Source organism: Ochlerotatus camptorhynchus, unplaced genomic scaffold (genome assembly GCF_037179485.1).
Source record: "Ochlerotatus camptorhynchus isolate MF236.1 unplaced genomic scaffold, CSIRO-AGI_Acam_v1.1 ptg000286l, whole genome shotgun sequence".
Taxonomy (NCBI): Eukaryota; Metazoa; Arthropoda; class Insecta; order Diptera; family Culicidae; genus Ochlerotatus; species Ochlerotatus camptorhynchus.
The window spans coordinates 365,926-385,208 of NW_027040775.1; the positions used below are offsets into that span (position 1 = coordinate 365,926).

General features: G+C 41.3%; 1 protein-coding gene across 2 annotated transcripts in view; it reads right to left on the minus strand.

Annotated features, from left to right (window-relative positions):
- Positions 1-9,730, minus strand: part of LOC135706693 (group 3 secretory phospholipase A2) — a 49,753-nt gene extending 40,023 nt beyond the window's left edge. For both annotated transcript variants that reach the window (XM_065228345.1, XM_065228343.1), the window contains exon 1: positions 9,512-9,730. The gene's annotated coding sequence lies outside the window, so the exon portion shown is untranslated. The remainder of the gene's footprint in view (positions 1-9,511) is intronic.
- Between the last annotated feature and the right edge of the window lie 9,553 nt (positions 9,731-19,283).

The following is a 19,283-nucleotide window of genomic DNA, read 5'->3' on the forward strand; positions in this document are numbered from 1 at the left end:
AACATGCACATCATCAAATGGTTTCAATATGATATTGAATATTTTTTGTCAAGTCACTATAGCACCCTTGTGCTGCCCCCTTGACAGATTAGCATTTTGCGCTATTTTTTATTCTGTTTTCACACAGATCGCGAAGATGTATCAAATGTTAGGAAATATTTTATGTTTGCCTATGAAAACTCTTACAAACCGTTCAACAAATATTACATCGAAAAGCTAAACTCATAATTTTAAAAACTGTTTGTGAGTAGATATAGTATATTTTTAGATTAGAATAGCATAGAACCCCAAAATACTGCCTGTTGGTGTAATAACAAGTTGATCAAAGTGTCTATTAAGCGAAATATCGTATTAATCTGCCGGCACGTTTTTCATCATACAGATTTTCAATCGATAGCTGGTTTATCTCTATATTTATTTCCAAATCTTGATTTAATTTTATTTCATTTTTTCAAAATTCCATTGCCTTGCCGGTTTAAGCAACGTGACTTCCTCACTTATTTGTTTCACCAATATTATACCAATGCTTTCTGGGTCATTTCAAATACATTACCAGCAATCTCTAATCCCTAAACAACGTATAAGTCAAGAGCAAATTGTCATTACGCTGAAAGTAACAAAGGTAAACAAAGTCGAGCTATCAATGTCAATCGAAGCTCCTGCTATTACACTATACACTGTCCAAATATAGGATCACATCCCATTTTTAAATTTATTTATCAGTCAAATTGCATTTTGACGTAATCACCTTCCGATCAAAATATTTTTCGAGTTACTTAAGTCACGCAATTTATATGGAGATGCCGTTTGTCTTAAGTAACAGCGCCGAGAAACCCGTGAAAAGTGTACGTTCGTTTTCGCTTTCTCATTATTAAAGTGAATAAATCGAACTGTTTGTTGCTAAGATGATTTCGGTGGTCCTAAAATGATGAATGGGCTGCACGTAAGGAGACGTGATTGTTAATTCTCTCGAATATTCTGGTAAATACACTTTGACTTAAGTAACATTAGGGGGCCACCAAACGACGCATAAAACACAAATTAAAAAAGGGTTGAACTAGGGATTGAATTCACGACCTTCTACTTGGAAAGCGGAAACTGACTGTATCCACCTTTATTCAGCAATATTGTAAAGCAATGCAATGAAATCTAATAATGGAGCCAGTAAAGTATGTTATTAAATCAATTGAAAACAGTCGAATTAAAGCGTCGATGTATGTGCAAATTACACTTATTCAGTGTGTTATTAGATCAAACTTCTGGTGTTGAATTGGGAAGACAGTCAACGTTTATACAGTTTTTAATAAAAAAAAATCAGATCAAAGCAAACAGTGGAATAAATGTACATCTATCGATCTCAATGAGCTTTTTTCAGCACATCATTCGACAACTCGTTTTATTCAGCATTGTACACTATAATGCAGCATTTATTCAATATATATGCTTATTTGTGACTCTGAATTGTTTGTTGGGATATTCTACTTCATCGACTTCTGTTTTACCAACTCCAAAAGAGATTCGAACAATTAAAAAAACGATTGTCAGGAGGTACAGCTTTCATATTCCTCTTTTTTAAAAAGTCTGATTTCCAATCTTGGGTCATCTTTTGTTGTCAGTGTACCGCAGGTGTGCCGATTTTAGCGGTCATATAGCAAGCTGCAATTGTTTGTAAAATACCCATCCCGGCAACCCGGTATTTCTGACACTTTAAATGTTTTGGTTTGAAATCGCAAGGATAAATTGGATTGAGGATCGGGTGTGTGAAATGTTGGTGTTTTGTGCTCCATAGGGCAATAAAAGTTCTGTGTTTAAGTGTTTTATAATGCCCTCAAAGGCAGACCAGAAACTTAGCCTTTCGTGACGTTAAAAGCATCGGTCTATCAGCGTCTGGAAAGAGTTGGAACCGGTGGGGAGCATTGTTGGAGACCGACTATAGAACATGATGAGGAGACTTCTTTAGTTTGTTTTGTGTGAGTTGCAGCATTATTTGAATTAAGCGTTACTAATGTGGTATGATTGACTGCCTCTTTCTCTTGAGCCCACTCTAGAACCTACATTCCCAAGTGGCACATGTTATCGCGTACAAGTTGCTGCCAGTATTTTGTGACCAAATTATGTGCCGTAATATCTCAAAAGAGATATTTGTAACGAAAATACGCATCAGAAAAAAAAAATGCAATTTCATGTTTACGGTGAGGTTGGGTGTTTTATATTCAGAAAATAAATGCCATATATGCCATCATATATTTTAATTGAATTATTATCATATTTATGGTCATATATGATTCGAAGAAAAAAATATTCTGTGTACGTTCGGTTTGAGAGTTACACTTCTAACAAAAAGTTTCATGATATGAAAAATTACTTGAAATTAGAATAAAAACTCTTTTCACAATAGCATCACCATTAATTAAATATTTTACCATTTGAATTAACAAAGGAACAAACAATTAGATTGCGATTGCAACAGTTGCCAAGTTACATATTCGTCATAAAAGTAAAGTTTCAGTGTAACAACTTTTCCGCACGTATTTGACAGGTCAAGATATTCGAAACTTTTCGGTCACTATTGTGTGGCTACTCAGTTCCAGTTTAACCAATTGATAACATTAGATCGACACAAAAAGGTTACACTGTGCCATCATTCAGATCAGATAAGTCGCATTTTATCTTAACATTGTGATAATCTGAATATGAAGTTACCAATGTCCATTATGTGACATTAATGTGTCCTGTTACTAGCTTCATGTTGACTTGATATGTAACTGCATATATTTCATGGATACTTTTATGTAATCATTGTGTAAAATATTTCTCTTTCTCTAATAAAAAGATGTTACAGGTACTACTTAGGTTTCGTATTAAGATCTATAAGTGAACTGCTGGTCTGAGCTCCTCTGGTATATTCAATTAGAGGAAGTTCCTGAATATACAGTCAAACAGCATGTAATGCACTGCTAAAAATAAATTTTAATATTACATCCAAAAGGATGCACTTGAATCATGTCGAAAATCTAATTTAATTTTTATTGCTTCAAAAATAAACAAATGCAGTAAAAGCAGCGTAATGTCGGTTCATGCACTGTATGAATGATAATTTTGTCTTTTTTGGCAAGTAATATTACATCATATTTTTGACACGATTTAAGTGCATCCACTTTGATGAGATATCAAAATTAATTTTTTGCTGCGTGTTGTTACACGGATAGAAATCTCCTTGTCTCTTTTGGCAAATTTCTATTGCTGATTATTCATAAAATGTATAAGTCAACTAATAAGCAGACGCCTTGCAAAAAGTGATGAAGATCATGTGTCAAATGAAATGTATAAGCGGTCACACATACCTTTTATGCATTCTTATAGGACCTATATGGTTTGTCTTATGGAATGTATAAGGCTGATGTTTGGCAAAAATGTATAAGTGAAACACATGAATAAAATAATTGATTTTCGTTTCGTGTAACAGTTGTTCAGCAGCGCTCCCATTTTATTTACAACAATCCAATACCTACGATATTGTGCCGAAAGAGTGCCGAAGGTATGGCGAAAAAAATAAAAAATAAATAAAAAAAATAAAAAGGAAGAATAAAAAGAAAAATCAGTCAGAAATCGCATCATTACCTAACCTTACCAATTAGGCTAAGGCCTTGTTGTCCTCTGCTGTCCGAAGAAGTCGTCTCCACTCTACTCGATCCATGGCCACAGTTCGCCAGCCTCGTAGTCTGCGAAGGGTCCGCAGGTCACCTTCTACTTGGTCGATCCACCTTGCCCGCTGCACGCCTCTTCTTATTGTTCCTGTTGGGTCGCTTTCTAGAACCATTTTCACTGGGTCGTCGTGCGGCATTCTTACGACGTGCCCAGCACACCGTAGTCGCCCAATTTTTGCAATGTGGACGATGGATGGTTCTCCCAGCAGCTGGTGCAATTCGTGGTTCATTCGCCTCCTCCACGTTCCGTCATCCATCTACACTCCACCGTAGATGGTACGCAACACCTTCCGTTCGAAAACACCAAGGGCGCGTTGGTCCAGGTCTCGTGGCCGTAAAGGACCACCGGTCTAATCAGCGTCTTGTAGACAGTCAACTTCGTGCGGCGGCGAATTTTATTCGACCGGAGCGTCCTCCGGAGTCCAAAGTAGGCACGATTCCCTGCAATAATGCGTCTTTGAATTTCTCTGCTGGTATCATTTTCGGCGGTCACCAGTGAGCCCAAATACACGGACTCATCGACCACCACCGACCGAAATCGCATCAATAAAATGCTAATAACTTTTCAGTATCAACTCGCATCGTCTTCCGGTCTTGGACAATTATTGCATTGGGTTGATGGGACGTTTTCAATGCCAAGTGACAAAACTTTGAAAATTGTGTTTCTTTATACATTTTAAACTTCAACTCGGAAGAAATAGACTCAACCGATTTGCGTCAAATTTAGAAAAAAGCCTGAGGATTGTATAACCAACCGGTGGCAACTAACGATGTTAAATTAATAATGTTTTGTTGTTTTTGACATCATCCACATCCAGAGGGCCAGTCACTTTCGAATGTATGGGAATGGTAGGAAACCATTTGGAAATGCATGAAAATTTTCAGTTTTTATTCATTATCGTCTTTATGAGCAGTTTTAGATGCACAAAATTTGCACGAGTACATTACTATGGTTATAAGGTAAATACTCGTTAATTTGTTTCCTTCTGTGAAAGCATGCTTTGTCACAAATCGTGGATTTTCTGATATTCTCCATGCTCCAAAAATTATTTTCCTACCAATGAAGGGGCGACATCTCTCGGATCTTCAGTATAGCTTCTACTCAAATCATATAATTAATTGACTCACTCTAGACTGGCCTATCGGTCTCAAGTACATCCATGAACGTACTCCATTCTAGTCGAAATTATAGTACTGCACTATGTTTGTTTTGATTCGCTATGAAAACTTGACAGTTAAACGAGGGGTTCGTGGATTTTCCTATGTTTCGAGGGGTGCATCGATTAGCTTGGAACAAAAGAGAGTACCAGAACTCAGCTGTTAAAAAGTAGAGCACGTTTCTTCGAGACCTTCTGTTTTTAGAGTTACCTCTATGCGAATTTTTCGGTTAAAATCGACTTATTCGCGTCGTCAACACTTCGGTCATCACGAACGGTGTAGTATTGATCGTCCGAAAGAGTTTTGTAATCATATTTTACGTATGGTTTATCGTCCATAATTACGCACACCGATTTTCCAAACAGCTATCGGTCGTATAACTTCCGAGCCCTCGGTTTGACTTGTTTTTCACTTCGCGTTGACTTCTTCTGCTTCTTATACATCTTTAGCCCCATTCTTGCCTAGAACCACTGGACTTTACTCTTCGAGGATCCCACTATTTTAGCCACGTCTCGAACCGAAGCACTTTTCTTGTGAGTGAAATCTTGCATGACTTTCCGGTCAAGATTTTGGTCAACAGGGGTTGAGTTTACGTCCAGATTTTTGCTTGAAAGTTGCTTCCTCGCCATACTTCCGTATCGCGTTTCAACCGGCTCCGATGCTTACACCTTCCAATTTCGCTAATTGACGCAGAGAAATGTTGGGTTAGTGCACCATTTGTGCACGATCTGTTTGCGCACTGTCACGGGAATGAAAAGGACCGACGCTTACGATACACGAAATTGTTGGTCGAAATGTAAACAATGATTCACAATGATAATCAGCTGTTTAAACGTCATCTAAAACAAACAGGGGTGTTCCAAAATCGTGCTTAGACATTCTGGGACACTCTAAAGTACGTGAGAGTTTACGAACTACCACCAGAAGTCCCGCATAGCGGGAAATTCGGTGATGTAAAGTGTGTAGCGGCCTTGGGCCTCGATATGCACACAGGTGTGCATATATGGATGTAAGATTTCCAACTCGCTGCATTTCCTAAATCGAAAGGGGAACATATGCTGCCAAGAGAACAAACATCTGTGTTTCCTTTGTAAGATGGAGGGGCATCAATTGAATTCCTGCCCCAAGCGAAAGGATCAGCAGCCAGTACAACAATGAACGGAAGAAGAAAACCCACAACGGAACGAGAAAGAGACCAGAACGTACGCATCGGTGTATCGCCAAACGAGGAAGCGGTTGAGGTCCTGGAAGTAGAGGTGATGGTGATGGATGTGACGTCCCCGGACGTCAAGAGCTCAGTGAAGAAGAAGGAAGCGCTGCTGAGGAACAGCAGCCGCCTGTTTTCAAATGCAAGAACGATGCGTATTACTACTCCAAACTCGGAATAGTGGACTATACCAAGCAGGAGCGGATAAAGGACGATGAGAAGGCCAAGCGGTTGGCGCTGCTGAAGCAAAAACAATTCGCAGAAGCAAGGGAGTTGAGGGCACGGAAGGAAGAGTAAGAAGAACTAGGTATGTCCCTCTTAATATTTTAATGTAATTATTTAATTATTTGATGGTTCTCGGCTCCGTGCAGTCCATTTGGACATTTGGGCCTAACAAATAAACTATTGAAAAAAAGTCCATCTTGATGACATTTTTCATGTCCGTAGTCGTGACAAGGCACACAGATAAGAATATTTTGTATGAAGAGCTTTTGTGTGTGTGTTCCGGTATAATTGCTTATCTTTTGACAGATACGTGTATTTCGTCGACTTCACCAGTGCCAAGTACTCAACTGTTGAGTACTTGGCACTGATGAAGTTTACAAGTAGTAAAAAAAAGATAAGCGATTACAACGGAATTGAAAGGAAATAAACCAACACATTCAAAAAAGCTCTTCATAAAGGGTTCGATAAAATTAAAAGAATATTTTGTAATTTCCAACTACTAGCTGAATCAGGTTTTTTAATATAAAATTACTCGATACAATTCAATTGATAAAAGCTGAAATTTACAGTACAGCACCTGCACAAGACCTATTGGATGATGCACAGTTGAGTTGTTCAGAATTCTGTCACCATGCAAAAAAAGATGCCTTTGAAACATTAATTCATTAAAGCGAAATTTTGATAATTTCTTCTTTTTACTCATATTTATAACGTCCCAACTGGAACTTTACTTTTGTCTTCAACTTTCATTTCAACTGCTGTCGTTACTTGTGTAATGGAGATTACACGAATGTAACGTATTGGCACAGACAAACAGACGTAACTCTTTGAAAAACTTGTTCTTGAAAACATAGTATCTCAAAACATATAACCTCAGTAGCGACATCTATCTGGCTTCTCGCGGAAAACAAGCTTGCTCGCTAACTCGTAAACAATATTGCATGAAATTTCTATAGAATATATAGAAACGTCAAAGTGATCCGATGCCAGCGCTGCGGCGAGTAGTTCGCGGAACTGATAATATTCAAATCAACCGTTAAATGCATGAACGAAGATACACAATGAAGAGTTACGTCTGGCTAGTTTTTTTATTATTATTAATTTATTTGATAAGGCTCAACCGAATTAACTTTACAGAGCCGAGGATTCTTGTTCACTATACAATACATCTTAAAACTATAGTCAAAAGGTACAACACAATAAACATTTTATCTTCCGCTATCCAATAAGCCTCCTCTACCAGAACGGGAGCCGCTTCCAGTGGTTTACTTGTATGGCCGATTCGCCAACGAGGGTCAGAGCGCTTCCATTGTAGCAATGGACGCAAAACGTGGTCAGCACTCACACAATAATCACGAAACGGTTGCTTTGCAAAGTCAACGACGCATCGACTGAAAGAACTGCTGATGAAGAACAATGAGGAGGACCACACAATGGTTGCTGCCGAGTAAACAGACGATCGCGTGACACACATTGAGAGTGGTCTGCTTCTGTCGACAGCCGAGTGAACACTGTATTGGCTAGTTAAACTTAGTGAATTACAGCGTTCGCTATTTGATAGATTTTTATTTAAACACAGATAATGGACAAACTCGATTGAAATTCAGTTGCTTGTTTCAAATGTTAACCCAGAAATAGCCTGGCTTTTGGTTCAAACGCCAAAAGTTCATCCAAAGACACCAGGAGCATAAATTAAATTTTATAGCAATTATGCTCCCAACGAAAACATATAAATACTATTATTCAATTGTAACTGGAAGCGTTTGGTACGGGAGGTCTACGCTTTCTTCTATTCCCTTGATCTCAGGTTGTGGAGTGGTTTCAGATATTCATTTCTGACATCACTTGACTGCTTGAAATCCTCTCTGCGGCACATGCTGCGCAGTTGGCCTGGCCGTTGACAAGAAAAATGACGGATTCGTGAAGCCGTCATTTTCCAGGATGCTTTCAAAGTATTGGCTGCGTTAGTGTGAGATTAGATTATATTAGATTTAAAAACATTACAACACATCCGAAGATATAAAAAAAATAGGGGACTATCTTGTTCAAAATGGTAAATTTTAAAAATATAAACAACTGTTTAGAATTGAACACTGTAAAATTATACAGAAAAAGTTTTGATCGAAATCTGATGATAAGGGATCGTCCGCTTCGCAGCTTGATTGTGCGAAGAGCGGATGGATGTCTTCAGTAGAGTTATATGAGCTGACGTTTACTGCAACAAGACATGTTCCTGAATTAATCCACCTATGGTGAAATCCGACCCTGTTTACTAATAAAAATTCTACCAAAAGTGCTCGTATGATAAGATTTAATAGATGAATACTGCTGTGATTAAAGGTATTGAATGAAGGATTTTGACCCAAGTCAGAAACTGGCCACTTTCCGGGGATTCCTAAAACATAGCAAGATGTGGCCAGTGTGGTCCTGGGCACTTCAAATTACTGCCATTGAACTGGATTTTTAAATCTCATTTCATTTGAGATGATGGGTTTTATTCGTTAAAGGAAGGAGTTAGTCTCATGGCCCATACAAACCAGATGATGTTCCGGACATATCTCTGGAACCAGTTGACCTGTTCTAAATATATTGGAACCATGAAACCTTTGATTTGGTGATTGTTGCGTCCAGTGTTTGCCGAGAAACACGTCTTAGAAAATTTTTCGTAACATTCACACACACACATACATTTTACGAAATCGTCGAGCTAAGCCGTTTGGTATGACGCTCGGCCCTGCGGGACTCGGATTGAAAATCGATTAAAAAACGCGCAATCTTATGTGAGATTTTGTTTTTAAATATGATCAAGATTCACTATGGGCACCAAGATCAAAATAATTTCTAACAATATCATCAATTACTAGTATGATATAAACCCAAACCCAAACTAGTAGTATGAATCCGAAAGAATTGTAGTCTGAACTGTGTTATGCCTTGTTCAGACTGGAGAGTTATAACATGTTATAACGGTTGTCAACTAATTCCAACACAGAAACCACCATCAAGATAGCGCTATAACATGTTATAACTCTGTAGTGTCTGAACGTACATTAATCTACTTGGAACAGTTTGGCAAAACAAACAAATAATAACGTTTTTAACCATGCTGAACATTCAAATTTAAGTTGCCCTATTGTTTTTAAAACGCCTTTTTCTATAGATGCACACTTTTATCAACCATTATAAATAGTAAAAATAACTTTTGTTCATTTACCTTAGGTTAAGTATTTAAAAATACACAGTATAAAAAACCACTCGGACTGAGGACCGATTGACACAAGCTTTTAATTTCCAGGTTTTAAACTCCACGTTTAATCGATTTGCTCCAGAAGCGTTAGCATAACAGCATGATTTCACATCACAGAAATAATCTCTCTGCAAGCTCTTTTTCGCAATGATTTATTCCAGTATAGTTTTATTCAACATGCACTCGATTATCACACAATAAACTGCCCCACGACAATAAGCGGAAGAGCACCAAACGAATGGGACACGAAACGTGCCCTCGCGTACCGATATAACGAAAAACTAGATCCAAATTCCAAAATATAAACTCGACCGAACCGTTCTGAAGTCAAATGTCAACTGATACAGCTGCGAATGGTCCGGTACAAAACAGTATCCGCGACTGACGGCGATGATTGTGAAAAAAAATAAAGCAGAGGAGAACAACAAATAGAGATCGCCAATCCGCAGATGGGTCCTGCGCGAGTCGCGCGCGAGAGGAACTGATCAATTCATCTCTCGCAGTATCAGAAAAAAAAGTCGGTTGATGTTTTGATCAATTCAATTTCGTGATGACACAGTGGCTCGACTACAGTTTGTTGCTCGCTGGTTCTGTAAACACAAACCAGCTGATGCGACCAAGCTAAACGAGTGTCATTAACTTTTCGTGGAGTACGGTACGTAGATACGTAGATTTGTTTAAACTGCGTTAATTAATCATCATCATCATCCAAAAATCTGGAAAATCTGTAGAATTGTCTGGTCGATCCGTAGATCCGCAGTAAATCTAAAAAACCGTAGAACTGACCACACTAGCACTGCTTACTTCCTCTGCAGATCACTGGCGAAACGTTTTTCCACCTGTTTATCTGTTGTGATATATTTCGTACGAGAGTGCGCGCGCGTTTGAAAGTTTTCAGCAGTATGTTTTGTGTGTGCAATCAAATGTAGCCCGATCTATAAGAAATCACAAAATCAGTACATTAGTTATATTTTATTCAGCATATTAAAGCTAATAACAGGGTGGCCACTGTATTGGAGACATTCAATTCACAATTTAGTTCCCAGTTTTTCCCAGGTGTTCAACATATGTTTCCCGCAACAGCAAAATATGACAAAAAAAGAAATACCGGCATGGCTGATATCAGCAGTAGGTGTAACAATCATATGTTTTTAGAAACTGTAAATACGTAGCTATTAACAAGGATCTTGTAAGATGCAACGTTCCAAAAATAACATAAAAATAAACATTCAATAACTATTAAGATACGCCTACCGAAAAAAATCTCTCTTTGTTATAAGAATTTGCAATAAACAATATAAGGGATATGTCGGCTTCGGCAATACCTTAACCTATTATCGTCAAGGGGTCAACAACATGATTCCTAGTTGAGCATTCAGTCGGTTAACAACGTCCCGGTTTCAGTTGCGCGGCATCTAGTTTTTTTCGGTGTTTTTTCCGCCCGAGCGGTTTTTTTCACCCCCCATTGGGTGCCCCAAGTGACCAGTGTCCAACAGAGGAAGTGGAATTCCATCGGCCGAGCCCCTTGGAGTTACCATCCAGCTTTAATTCATCCCGGTAATCCATCACCGGAGTTAACGGCGTCGTCAAGTCCATCATTTTTTCACGCCGTCGCGAGGGTGTGCAAGTGATAGTGAAGCGTGTCGTATCACCAGCTTGCCGACCCACCAACACCAACCATCACCACCGGATAGCAGCGTGGACCAACACCAACGCACCACGTGATAACAGCGTTTCCACACACACGCTTTGTGCCGGTGTAGTTAAGTAGCGAATAAGTTTTATTTATTGCCCCTTTGTTTTAGTTTCCCCTTTCTCCCATCCCACGCAAATATTTTCTTCTTCTTCTTCTTCTTTTTCTCTTGTCCCTGTGTGTTCCCTGTGTGTAGTTGTTTTGTATCTATTGCGGTGGCAGTTGCCCCGCAATGGATGGTAATAGTGATGGCGGGGGGAATACCCTTCCTGCCCTTCCCACTGAAGACGAACTGTCCGACGTGGAAACGTCAGCCACGGTGAAGAAGTACACCGGAACCATCCCGAAGCGGCCCAGGCGAAAACGAGCACCGGAGCCCGTACCGCCTACCCCATCTCCTCCTACCCCGCCTAATCCATCGCCACCAACACCACCAGCACCGTCACCCCCCGCACCACCAAACCCGTTTCCCCCTACCCCACCTAATCCCTCTCCCCCCACACCGCCAAAACCGTCACCCCCTACTCCGCCTAACCCCGCCAAGAAAACAAAAACTGCCCCCCGCCATAAGTCATACCCAGACGCCTCGACAGGCCCATGGGTTGTTTTTTTCCGACCCAAACAAAAACCGCTTAACGTTAACCAGATCGAAAAAGATCTATTCAAACGTTTCTCGTCAGTGACCGACATTTTGAAGGTGAGGCCAGACAAACTGCGCGTCACTGTTGGTAACCGCAAGCAGGCGAATGAGATTGTTGCCTGCGAGCTTTTTACGTTAGAGTACCGTGTTTACATTCCCAGTCGTGACGTGGAAATCGAAGGAGTGGTCACCGAAGCGAGTTTGACCTGCGATGACTTCTTGAAGAGGGGGGTTGGTGTCTTCAAGAACCCCGTTCTTCCAGAAGTCAAGATTCTTGACTGCACCCAAATGCAGTCAGCATCCCTCGACGGGACAAAAAAAATCTATTCGCTGACTGACTCGTTTCGAGTGACTTTCTCCGGATCGACTCTGCCAGATTACGTCCGAATTGGGAGGGTTCGACTTCCTGTGCGGTTGTTTATACCAAGGGTGATGAACTGCACCAAGTGCAAACAATTAGGCCACACCGCCGCCTTCTGCGGCAACAAGCCACGATGCGATCAGTGCGGCGAGAAGCATGCGGAGGGTGCTTGTGGTGCTCCTCCTAAATGTGTTTATTGTTTGGCACCTCCGCATCCTCTCGCAGATTGCCCGAAGTATAAACAGCAAGGAAAAAAACTTGAACGGTCTCTGAAGGCGCGCTCTCAGCGTTCCTTTGCGGAGATCTTGAAGACTTTCAATCCTCCTCCCAAAATCACTCCGGAAAAAGAAAACAATAATCCGTTCAATCTTCTCCCAGTTGACGAGGACGACACTGACTCAGAGGGCAATGACGGAAGTCCTTTTGTTTTCAAAGGTCCTTCAAGGAAGCGATCCAAGAATGACTCGCAGAAAACTAAAAAAACTGACTCCCAAGCCCACTTGGATAAATCAAGAGGTCACGGAAATAAACCGAAACCCAATCCACCGGGTTTTAAGCCTGTCGATTATGACAAAGAATTTCCGGGGCTTCCGGGAACATCTAAAACCCCAGATGTCCCAGTTTTGCAACCAGAACAGCAGAACGCCATGTTCACGCTTTCTGGAATTGTGGACAGCATTCTCGATCTGTTCAACATCACTGACCCTCTTCGGAGCATCATTAACATGATGCTTCCAATCGTGAAACCTTTTCTAAAGCAATTTGCTTCCAAGTGGCCCCTCCTTGCTTCATTCGTATCCTTCGATGGATAATTTTCCAAAAAATGATACGGTATCTCTCCTTCAATGGAATTGTAGAAGCATTTTACCAAAACTAGACATATTCAAATTTTTACTGCATAACATACACTGTGATGCGTTTGCTCTCTGCGAAACATGGCTCTCTCCAGATGTTAACCTTTCTCTTCACGACTACAACATTATCCGTCTCGATCGTGCAGATTCGTACGGTGGGGTGCTCCTAGGGGTCAACAAACAACACTCATTCTACAGAATCGACCTTCCTCCAGTGTCAGGTATTGAAATTGTCGCATGTCAGGTGAATATTAGAGGTAAAACCTTCAGTATTACCTCGTTATACATCCCTCCGAGAACGGCTGTTTCTCGGCGAGCGCTATCTGACATCTGCTCAGTGCTACCTGAGCCACGGTTGATCTTAGGGGATTTTAATTCCCACGGTACAGGCTGGGGAGAGCTGTACGATGACAACCGCTCAACCATCATCTATGACCTATGCGACGATTTCAATATGACCATTCTAAACACCGGTGAAGTAACTCGAATAGCCAAACCTCCAGCAAGAGAGAGCAGACTAGACTTGTCACTCTGTTCGAACTCACTATCATTGGATTGCATGTGGGAGGTAATCCAAGACCCCTATGGTAGTGATCATTTGCCCATCAAAATTTCGATTTCCAACGGTTCATCTTCACAGTGTCCAATCAACATCGCGTACGATCTCACGAGAAACATCAATTGGGAAGAATACGCGAACGCGGTCCGTGACGGTTCAGAATCGGTCGACGTTCTCTCTCCGTTGCATGAGTACTCCTTCCTATCGCGGCTCATAGTGGATTGCGCGCTTCAAGCACAAACGAAGCCTGTTCCTGGCACTACCATTCGCAAACGTCCTCCCACTGTGTGGTGGGACCAGGAATGCACCGACGTGAATAAAGAGAAGTCTACCGCGTTTAAACAGTTTCGTAAATACGGTTCCCGCGAATACTTTGAGCGGTATACGGAGCTAGAGGAAAAGTTTAAGAGCTTGGTCAGGGCCAAAAAACGCGGTTACTGGCGTCGGTTCGTCGAAGGGCTATCGCGAGAGACTTCCATGCAAACGCTCTGGAATGTCGGCAGGAGAATGCGTAACGCGGCATCGTCGGTCAACGAGAGCAAGGAGTACTCTAACAAGTGGATTTTCGACTTCGCGCGTAAGGTTTGTCCTGATTCGGTTCCGGTCCGATGCAACACTCGCGATCCGCCGCTGGAAAACGATGACATGGACTCCCCGTTTTCGATGGTAGAATTCTCAATTGCTCTTCTTTCATGCAATAACTCAGCTCCGGGAATTGATCGAATCAAGTTCAACCTGCTCAAGAACCTCCCAGAAGTCACAAAGAGGCGATTGTTGAACTTGTTCAATCGATTCCTTGAGCTCAACGTTGTTCCGGATGATTGGAGACAAGTGAGAGTTATCGCCATCCAGAAGCCCGGTAAACCCGCTTCGGATCATAATTCGTACCGTCCCATCGCGATGCTGTCGTGTATTCGGAAGCTGTTAGAAAAAATGATTCTTCTTCGTCTGGACAAGTGGGTCGAGGTGAATGGCTTACTCTCAGATACGCAATTTGGATTCCGTAGGGGCAAAGGGACGAACGACTGCCTTGCGTTGCTTTCAACTGAAATCCAATTAGCCTATGCTGAAAAGCAGCAGATGGGTTCAGTTTTCTTGGACATTAAAGGGGCGTTTGATTCTATTTGCATCGACATCCTTTCGGAAAAACTCCATGCGAGTGGGCTTTCTCCGATTATCAACAATTTCCTGTTTAATTTGTTGTCCGAGAAACGAATGAGCTTCTCTCATGGCAACACGGAAATTGCACGAATCAGCTACATGGGTCTTCCACAAGGCTCATGTTTAAGTCCCCTCCTATACAACTTCTATGTCAAAGACATTGATGAATGTCTGGCCGAAAATTGCACGCTAAGGCAGCTTGCAGATGACGGCGTGGTTTCCATGGTTGGACCAACAGCACCGGACCTGCAAGGACCATTGCAAGATACCTTGGATAATTTGTCTACTTGGGCAATGAATCTGGGTATCGAATTCTCTCCGGAGAAAACAGAGATGGTTGTTTTTTCTAGGAAGCTTTATCCAGCACAGTTTCAGCTTCAACTTATGGGTAGAACAATCACTCACAGCATGTCGTTTAAGTATTTAGGTGTCTGGTTCGATTCCAAGTGCACTTGGGGAAAACACATAGCGTATCTGAGGCAGAGATGCCAACAGCGAATCAATTTCCTTCGTTCCATTACCGGCACTTCATGGGGAGCCCATCCGGAAGATCTGATAAGACTCTACAAGACCACCATTCTCTCGATTTTGGAGTACGGTAGCTTTTGCTTTCAATCGGCGGCGGGGACGCACATATTGAAGCTCCAAAGGATTCAATATCGTTGCATTCGAATCGCGCTAGGTTGTATGCAATCGACGCATACCATGAGTCTTGAAGTTCTTGCGGGCGTCCTCCCCTTAACAAATCGTTTTGCGGATTTATCGTTCCGGTTCCTCATCCGCTGTGAAGTCATGAACCCGCTGGTGATCGAAAACTTTGAGAAGCTGCTAGAGCGGAATCCTCAAACACGATTCATGAGCTTGTACTACGAGTACATGACTCTGGACATCGGCCCCTCCTCGTTCAACCCCAATCGCGCTGTCTCCCATCATTTCAGTGGTTCTTCCGTGAGATTCGATCTCACAATGAGGCAGGAGATTCAAGGAATTCCAGAGCCTCACCGTGCCCTGATTGTCCCAACTATTTTTGCGAACAAATACCGCCACGTCCCCACCGAGAAGAGATTTTTCACAGATGGGTCGGTGATAAATGCGTCCACTGGTTTTGGAGTATTCCACGATCTTCATAGCGCCTCATACAAGCTTCAAAAGCCGTGTTCGGTATACGTTGCTGAACTAGCAGCTATATCGTACACGTTAGAGCGTATTGCCTCACTTCCACCTGACCAATATTTCATTTTTACGGATAGCCTAAGCTCCCTGGAGGCTATGCGTTCAATGAGGCCGATGAAGCACTCGGCGTATTTCCTCCAGGAAATACGATCGTCATTGAGTGCTTTATCAAACAGCTCACATGTCATCACCTTGGTATGGGTCCCTTCTCATTGCTCTATCCCGGGCAATGAGAAAGCGGACTCGCTGGCCAAGGTGGGCGCTATGGAAGGCGATATTTACGAGCGACAAATCGCCTACCACGAATTTTTCACGATTTCTCGTCAGCAAGTCCTCGCCAACTGGCAACAAAAGTGGAATGATGGTGATCTGGGAAGATGGCTACATTCTATTGTCCCACAGGTGTCGATCAAACCCTGGTTCAAAGGGTTGGATATGAGTCGTGATTTTATTCGTGTAATGTCCAGGCTCATGTCCAATCACTATTCGTTAAACGCCCACCTCTTCCGTATTACGCTCGCCGACAGCAACATATGTACCTGTGGAAACGGTTATCACGACATCGAGCATGTTGTTTGGTCCTGCTCCTTGCATTGTGAGGCGAGATCCGTTCTGTGTGATTCCCTTAGGGTCCGAGGAAAACAACCCTTTAAGCCAATTAGAGACGTCTTGGCTTGCCGTGATATCGACATTATGAAGCTTATTTACGACTTTCTTAAAGCTGTTGATGTATGTGTTTAGTGTTTTGTGTTTTAGTCATCCTTTACGTTTAAGTTTTAAATTAGTTCAAAATGCTTTCCCTTGTCCTCCCTCCAAATGATCAATAAATGTAATCCCTAATCTCGAGTAAACCGCGAGTAATCGGCCCCCGTTCTACTAACATTAGTTGTAAGAAAATTATATTCACACACAATAATGTAAAAAATATTCGGCTCCGCAAAGCTAACGCATTTGAGCCTTGACAAATAAATGGATTATTAAAAAAAAAAAAAAAGGGGTCAACAAAGTCCTAGAGCACTCAAATTTGGCCAAAAGATGCTCTGAAACACAATGTTTTCACATGCCAAAACATAGAATAATGTATTGCCGAAGCCGTCATTTACCCTACCTTATTCGGAGACGAGCCAGCCAACGGCTGAAAGTCTCCTTAATAAAGATATATATATAAAAAAAAAAAATTACCCTACCTTTTTAAGTTTCATTTGTTACAAGTTCCAATTATTTTCTCAACTTTAAACTTAAAAAAATAATTCACTCATAAACCAAATTTATTTATTTATTTCGTCAACCAACGTAGACTAGTACATATTAGAATACAGTTTTGTTTTCTTAAATTTATTTATTTATTTCGTCAACTTTGGACAAAAGGTTAAAAGTATAATTTTTTCTTTAATAAAAATTAAGCAGTGTCAGCTTTCCTATTTTTTATGAGTTATAATGCCTTATTGTTTTAGTTTATGCCGAGACATTGTAAAGTCAATGGTTTCGCAGTATTGATTGTAAGAGGCCATCATGCGGTTTAATGGCCCATATTTTGCATAATTTGTGCGATGATGTTTTATGGCAAATAAATTTCGATTTCGGAGTTGCCGAGTAGGTGCATGGAAATTTAATTTTGATAAAAGTTCTGTGGAGTCAATGCGCTGCGAAACGATATCGTTTACAAATGAAACCATTACATATTCACGACGCTCTTTTAATGTTTGTATGTTTATAAGCATGCAGCGTGCTTCAAATGATGGAAGAGGAAATGATGTCCAACCTAATTTACGAAGAGCGTATAATAGAAATTGTTTTTGTACGGATTCTAATCTTTCTTCGTGCGTGATTGAAAACAGGAGACCATACAATGCTGCAATATTCCAGTATTGACCTCACATAGGCGATATATAGTGTTTTAATTGTGTATGGGTCCTGAAAGTTATTGTTATTGTGTTGTAATGGTCTATGAAAGTTAGTTTAGCTCATAGAAGCTACATTCAAATTCTTGCCCAAGACGCCATATTTAAAATACGTTAAACACTACCGCCATCTACTCATCCGATCGTGTCATATCGTGTCGTGAGCAAAGACACGAACACACGTAATATTTATATTGGCTTGGGCTGTGTTCCATTTGGTGAATTTTCTCCTAAATTTGACAGATGGAAAATTTTCCAAATAAACCTGCTATTGTACCAGACTGATGGTTTGTTGCAGCAGGGTGAATCAACTTCATTGAAGACGTTTGTAAGACAAACCACAAGATGCACGTCTATCAACACGTGACAAGGGACTGGCAAATCCACGAACCCTTGTCAAGTCTACAAATCCTTTGAAACCCTTAGGCTGCCCCCCCCAAACCCAGCATATAATAATGTTTGATTAATGAAATGTATTCAAAAAAGGGATATTTAGAGAGAACAATCTTCAACTGGAACGTACTCACCAAATCAATATATCCGGGAGCGCATTCTCGATGCTTAATTTTCTCTAGTCATTTTTAAATAATTCCTCCTCGAGCGAATTCAACCACACAATAACTAAATATCACGTTTCTGCTTCATGTCACTCTGTGCACAAAAGCAATGCACACCGCAAAAACCTAATACTCGATTACTTTTTCAAAGGGACGTATCAGCTTTTGTAAACAATGCCTTTGATTTGTAAGTTTATATATTGAAATAAAACTTACTAAAGTTTACTAACGGAAGATCCAAAAATTCACCGAAGTTCACATTGCCGTCAGCAACACGGCCATTTGAACGATATCCTTTGGTTTGTTTTTTTCCGTCGATCTTGTTTTCCGAGCACCAATGCTACCGACGTGCCAGGAAGGCAGCTCCCACACCTGGACCCTACCTATCGACCCATCAACTCATGAACCGGGGACCAACGGCTTTACTTCCCATCCGAAGGAAGGCGTGATCAGAGATGTTATGCCTCAGGAACATCCCGGCGGCGCCGACTGGGATTGAACCCAGGCCTGCTGGGGTGAGAGGTAATCACGCTTACCACTAGACCACCGGCGCCGTTAAGCCGAACCTCATTAACAATAGTCTCCACGTTGCAGTGTGCGTATTTACGGTGATACCAATCCAAAACGAGTCCAGTCACGTAATGGTTCCGTGGAAGCACTATTGGGAACCTAGCATCATAGGCAGCGTAATTGGCAGCACCGATTCGCCCTTCCTGTCTAATTACTCCAGTCTCATCGACGAAGGGTGATAATTTGTGAAGCGGGCTTGTTTTTTTCCAACCGTGCTGCACTCGATTGTTGCTGCTGTCTTCCGAGCACGATGACTTCATCAGGATATGC